We start from the raw sequence: 6,132 nt of genomic DNA on the forward strand, positions 1-6,132 counted from the left end.
AGCCCGCAGGAGAAGCCCGAGGAGAGGCCCCGGAGGGCCAAGGAGGGCAGGCCACCCAGGGCCTGGCTCCGGGGAGCAGAGCCCAGGCATGCACCTTCATGAACTCGTCCTTGTCGAAGCAGAGCGAGTCCGGCCCCTTGGGCAGGTTCATCTTACTTCTCTCCATCCCGCCGACTGCCGCCTCTCAGCACCGACACTCGAGCGAGGAGGAAAGGTAGGAGGCTGCGCTCCCCGACGCTACCAGTGAAGCCACGGCGTTTCCACCACACAGAAGGCACCGCTTCCTCCAACATGGCAGCGCCCCCGCCCGGCCAATGAAAGAGGACGCCGCAGGCCCGCCTGCGCCTGCCTCCGCCAAGAGAGGCGCGCAGGCCCTACTGTTGAGCCAGCAGGTGATGCTGCCCCCATGCGGCGGAGGGCGACACTACAACCTCGCCTACGTTTCTGCAGGGCAGCCCCGACGCTGTTGATGCACGGTGAGGGGGAGAAGGGAGGGCGGGGAGGGTCAGGGGCGCTCCCTCCCCACCTCGCCCTTTCCCTCGGAAAATCGGCCTGCGAATCTCTTCCAGGACCTTCTCCCGAGATTGTCCCGGGGGAAGCATAGCCGTGGCAGGATGCTGGCCCTTTACTTCTGCGGCCGGTTGTCCAGAGAGGGGGGCGCGTCCGGGTGTCAGGCCTCCTGTCTCTGGGTGCCGCCGCTGCAGCCGCCTGGGCGCGGAGGCCTCTGTGGGAACCCGGCTCCCGCCCTTAGCCCCTGCACCCACCCGCGAGCGTGGCTTCTCCCCCGCTGAGCTTGGCTCCAGCGATCTGTAGGGAGGAAGGTGGTCAGCTGGCAGCCTCGGGTCGTCTGGGCCGCTCCCAGCTCCACTTCAGCTCAGCTGCGGGGCGGCCACAAGTTTGGGTTCTCAGAGCTCTTAAAGAATCACCTCGCTACCAGCCGGCCGACAAAACGCAGCCGACAAGTAGAAGTGCGAGCATGTTTATGTCCAGTCCACTCTAGAATGGGCGGAATCGTGTGTTTGTGGCTAGCGTTGGTTCGATAGCCACACCTGCCCCCAATTTCCGAGACCCCCTCCTCCTCCTGCCGTCCACCCCACATTTATTTTGAGATTTTTCTTTCCTCTTCCCTTGCTCTTTCTCCCACTGTCCTCCCCTTTAGTGGGAATGTCATGGTCAAATGATGATTCATTTCTCTTTTTTTTCTCCATGACACTCTGACAGCTCAAACCACAGATCTCACGTGCGCCCTTCAGGCTGCAGCTTTGCTGTAATAGCCCAGGACTGGGCTGCCCCTCCCAATGCTGTGATCTCCCAGAGATAGCATGAGCAGTCCTTAGAAAGGGATGGGACACAGCAAGACAATGGCTTGCAGTGAGTCTTGCATTCGAGTCACTCCAAACGGGAAACTGGTCACTTTTTTAAAAAAACGTGAGTACAGGGATGCCTGGGTGGCTCACTTGGTTAAGCAGCTGCCTTCGGCTCAGGTCATGATACCAGCATCCTCAGATCGAGTCCCACATCGGGCTCCTTGCTCAGCAGGGAGCCTGTTTCTCCCTCTGCCTCTGCCTGCCATTCTGTCTGCCTGTGCTCACTCTCTCCCCCACTCTCTCTCTGATAAATAAATTAAAAAAATCTTTAAAACCTGAGTACAGAATCTGAAACAATACATTCCCTAGCAGTGGGCCTGGCAAGGCCTTGTTTAGGAAAACGTTCGCAGTCAATATCCAGAGACTATGACAGGTAGGATGAGAGCTGGAATCTTATTTGGAGAATCAGAATAAATTGCCAGGGGAGCAACTATGAAAGTGCATTCTATGCCCTGTTGTGGTCATTTGGATATAGGGAATGAAAGCCTCATTATTTGGTCTTTGTTTGTTTACTCTTATTATGAAAATTCTCAAAATGTGTAGAGCAGAAGGATCCCGGCCCTTCCGAGTACTTATCACTCTGCTTCCCCAACTGTTTCATAGGCCCTCCTCCTTCTACTGCCCCCAAAGTGCCTGTATTTTTGTTTTTGGGAGAGAGGGGAGGTCTGGAATATATTTTAAAGTAAATCCCAAACATCACATCATTCCCTGCTCCCCAAATACCTTGGTTTACACATCAAAGAAGGAGGAGGAAGAGGTGGAGGAGGGGAAGACTGAGAAGGAGGAGGGATGAAGAAGAGAGATTTCCGCACAGGCCCACTATGCCAGAATCAATAGGTCTAATAAGCTATTCCGATTGGCTCTGAGAGGCATGACTTTTAGCCTCTCAGACTTTTAGGGCCACAGTGCTAATAAGCGACAAGGGCAAATTCAGGCAGCGCAAACAGCAAGGCCCACACTCATCACCAAGGCACCGAGTGGGGGGGCAAGGGTGCCAGACCGACAGAACAAAGTTGTCTGGGAACCCCACCTGCCCTAGAAGTCCAGATGAGCGAGTAGTTGAACTGTTTTTTGCCTTCATTGTCATTCCTTTCTGAAATTATTGCCGGCCTTTGTTAAAGACATGAACCTGAGCTTGTGCAGCCTGGGGTACTGATCTTGGGGTTGCTGAAGAGAGTAGGTGCCAACAAAGAATGAAAATCCCTGCTACCTGTTCTCCTTCCGAGAGTCAGGAGGGAACAGTCAAGACCCCATACAGTTCACTGCCACGTGGAGCCCTGGCTGTGGCAGTGGCGTGGCCCACCAAAGCCAGGAGCAACAGGCAAGACCCCAGACCCCAAATGCTAATGGAACACCCTGGGGAGGACGAAGGAAAGGCAGAGAGTCAGCGGAAACCTTCCCAAAGGACATTTCCCTCAGTTTCATCTGGGAGCTGACACTCAGCTGGTACACACCCCTTCAGCCACACAAAGTTTGGTGACTAGCCTCTGGCCAGAACCTGCGGTGTGTCTCCCTACCCTGAACCCTTCCTAAGATCCCTACCACGGCCTCGCGATCCAGGCACTGGGCGTGTAACACTTGACTCTGCAGGGGTCCCCAGGCCAGCTTTTGGTTAGTTAGTTGTCCGCGCTGTTAAAGATTTGACTACTGTTACATGTTTGACTCTCGTCTTTGGTGATGGTACCTATTTCATAGGAATTAGAAGCTGGAATCCAGGAAACAGGCTGGAAGATGAAATTAAAAAGTGGATACAAAGCTTCTAATCAGAGCCAGACACAATCGGCGATCAACTATATCCCAGTCTCTCCCCTCTTCTCTGATCTGTACTTTCCTTAATGAGGAATGAGACTTTAAGTTGACTTTTTTTTATCTTCAAGTCTCTCTCTCTCTATCGATTCCCTAACTTCCCTCTCTTGCCTTCATTTCATCCTAGAACTTGTGCCCACGACTTCTTTTCTAAGTAAATATTAACCTCCTTTGACTCTGAATCTCTGGAAAATTCTCAGTTCCCTATTTTCGCTGGCACTGTGACAGGTCCTCATTTCTCCTTCCCACTCCTCTCTATTTATAGTTTTCACATTTTTTTTGGCAGGTTGGCTACAGAACACTCAAAAATTGCAAAGAGAAATACTGTGTTCTGGAAATTCGCCCGAGCATTTTTTTCCAATATCGTCCTTATGCTCTTCTGATCCTCTCTTGAACTGTTGGACTAAAGCAGCTGACGCTTCCACCAGCAACCAGAGTCATCCTGTCCACTACTGTGGGAACAGAGGGTTTCCATTTGGAACTGCAGACTGAGCCTAAAGTCTGGTGGCCCTTTGGTGCCAGGATAGCAGGTATGGGACGGGTGGGACATGGAGGACAAGCATCATGGTAGAGGTCTCCATTCGACCAGGAAAGCTCACAATGAGCCAACAGGTACATTTCAACATCTTCTGTATTTTCCTTATAACCTGTTTCATTCCAGAGTGGATTTGAGATCATTTAGTTTGATTCTTAAATGTTTCCCATTCCAACCGGAAACAGACTCATCCTACAGGCTCCCAAATTCTGCCTCATCTTCCTAATCAGTTAGTACCCCAAATTGGGTATGATAGTGCCAGAACATTCTTCCATGTGTATTTTATAACAGACTAGTATTTTATTAGTTTTTTTCAAACTAATAAGAATGATAAGGGTAACTTTTTTTTCTTTTAAAGCATAGGAAAAATCACAAAAGAAATTGAAATGAACCTAAAAGATTATAGTGTCTTCCAAGGGAAAACAGGTGTTATCTCATGTACCCTTCTGGGCTGACCAATTCTATGGGATATTCTGTGCCTTTCTTGTCTTTGAGCTATTTTGCAACTCTATAGATTGTACATAATTGATGTGGATGCAGATGATCTTGTCTAGCTATATGTAAATGAATTTTGTCCACTGGAAGTACAGTTGACCCCCTTTCCTTTGGTAGAAGGCAGTTTTGCATCCATTTGCATTCTATTTGCATATCTATTTGCATCTATCAAAGCAAATTCGTTTAAGTATTACTGATTGTATATGTGTCTGCCTTGAGATTCTTGCTTGAAGTGGTGGTAACATCTTAGTGGTTCCCGAGCTAATGAATGAATTAAACAAAATCCCTTCAGGCATTCATCTCATATTTGTAAAATGGTCCTTATTTAATCTTTTCGAGAAAATGATACACTAGCAAACCATGACAAGATTCTGGTAAATGAAAAGTGCAATGAAATCAAATCGGAATGAATTTTAGAATTACCTTCAATGTGGCCCACGCTATGCCAGAGGCAGAGAATGATTGAATCTCAAAGACATGACTTCTGGCCCCCAGGAGTTACAGTAATCTGTGTCAACATTGGCATGCCTGAGAAATGCATGTGACATTCCCATCAGGGTTTCCCCGGGGGTTCAGTTAACCTTTCTCTTCCAAGCTACCCTCTCTTGTAGTGATATCAACTGTGCCCTTGGTTTCAGCTCCCATTCCCTAGCCAACATCTCTCCCACTGATACACGACCATCTGTTTCTTTCCTACCCACCAGGCCCGTGTAACTGACTACCTACTCATGCTATTTCACTGATGTTCCACCTATGCCTCAAAACCCAGCATGTTCAAAACTTGATTCATCATCGTTTGTGAAAGAATGGCTTATCCTCTTTTGCTTTGTTTCTTTAGAAATGATTCTACCAATGCCAGCGGCATGCACCAGAAACCAGGAAGGAATCATACAGCTGAGCCAACCTGCTGTACTTTAAAACACTTGACCACAATTCTCCAGTGGATACTCAACCCTGGCTTCAAACTCCCTTGTCTCTCCGGTGAGTTTGCTTTCCCTCCTTCAAGACTTGCCTCAACAATCCCTACCCCTACCTCTTCTGAACTATGTCACCTCACTCCCAGCTCCTGTCCTAGGGATGAGGGAGCAGAAGGCAAGCTTAGGACAAAGCAGAAACTGGCACCCTACACCCTCTCCCCATGCCATATGTGTAACATTCCTCATGCACTCCTGGCTGCCCTAAAGGAAAAACGATGCTTAACTGATAGAGATCCCAGTCCTGCAGGACAGGAGTATCCCTCCATCTACGAATGTCCTAGTGACTTACAAGGAAGGAAGAAGCTTTCTCATCAATAGCCTGACTTCCAGAGACCCATACCTCAGTTTCCGGAAGCCCTAACATCACCCTCCCCTCCATAAAATTGAGGGAGGCTAAGGGGGAGGGAAGTGTAATAAAACTGAATTTCTTCTAAGCCCAAATCCCACTGACAAGGATGTGTGATAGAAGGAATGTAACATATCTCCAGGAAACTCCTGACTGTCTTCATGCTTTCCCTCATTAGAGGCAAAAACAGCCTTGACTTGACAATAACCAGGTCTCCCTTATCCTGAAATTCTTCTTTAGCATATGACAGTCCTTCTGGACACCCCCTTTGTCCTCACCTTCCTCAGCTCCCAGTCAACCATGCCTCTGTCTGAGCAGCTCTTTCTGCCCTTGGGTCCTGTCCCTGTGTTTTAATAAAACCACCATTAGCACCTAAGACGTCTCAAGAATCCTTTCTTGGTCATCGGCTCTGGACCTCACCCCACCAAACCTCACCTGTGTTCCAAAACTTCATCACTAGTGTCACACTTCAAGAAAATAAAAGCCCTTTGTGCAGGAATTCCCTTATCTTACCACCACCCAATCAAATCTACACCTACATTTGTATCCATTTTTAATTTGTTTTTAGACATTTACTCAACAAATATTTAGTCAGTACCTACTGTG

At 48.7% G+C, this 6,132-nt stretch overlaps 1 long non-coding RNA gene across 1 annotated transcript; it reads left to right on the top strand.

The window, feature by feature from the left end:
• Positions 1 to 370: 370 nt before the first annotated feature.
• On the top strand, positions 371 to 5,891 carry LOC131810132 (uncharacterized). Its single transcript, XR_009345428.1, has 4 exons — positions 371 to 476; positions 3,460 to 3,703; positions 5,042 to 5,184; positions 5,267 to 5,891. It is a non-coding gene; the product is annotated as an uncharacterized LOC131810132 (long non-coding RNA).
• Positions 5,892 to 6,132: the final 241 nt, after the last annotated feature.

The sequence above is a fragment of the Mustela lutreola genome, chromosome 10, assembly GCF_030435805.1.
Source record: "Mustela lutreola isolate mMusLut2 chromosome 10, mMusLut2.pri, whole genome shotgun sequence".
In the NCBI taxonomy this organism is placed as follows: Eukaryota; Metazoa; Chordata; class Mammalia; order Carnivora; family Mustelidae; genus Mustela; species Mustela lutreola.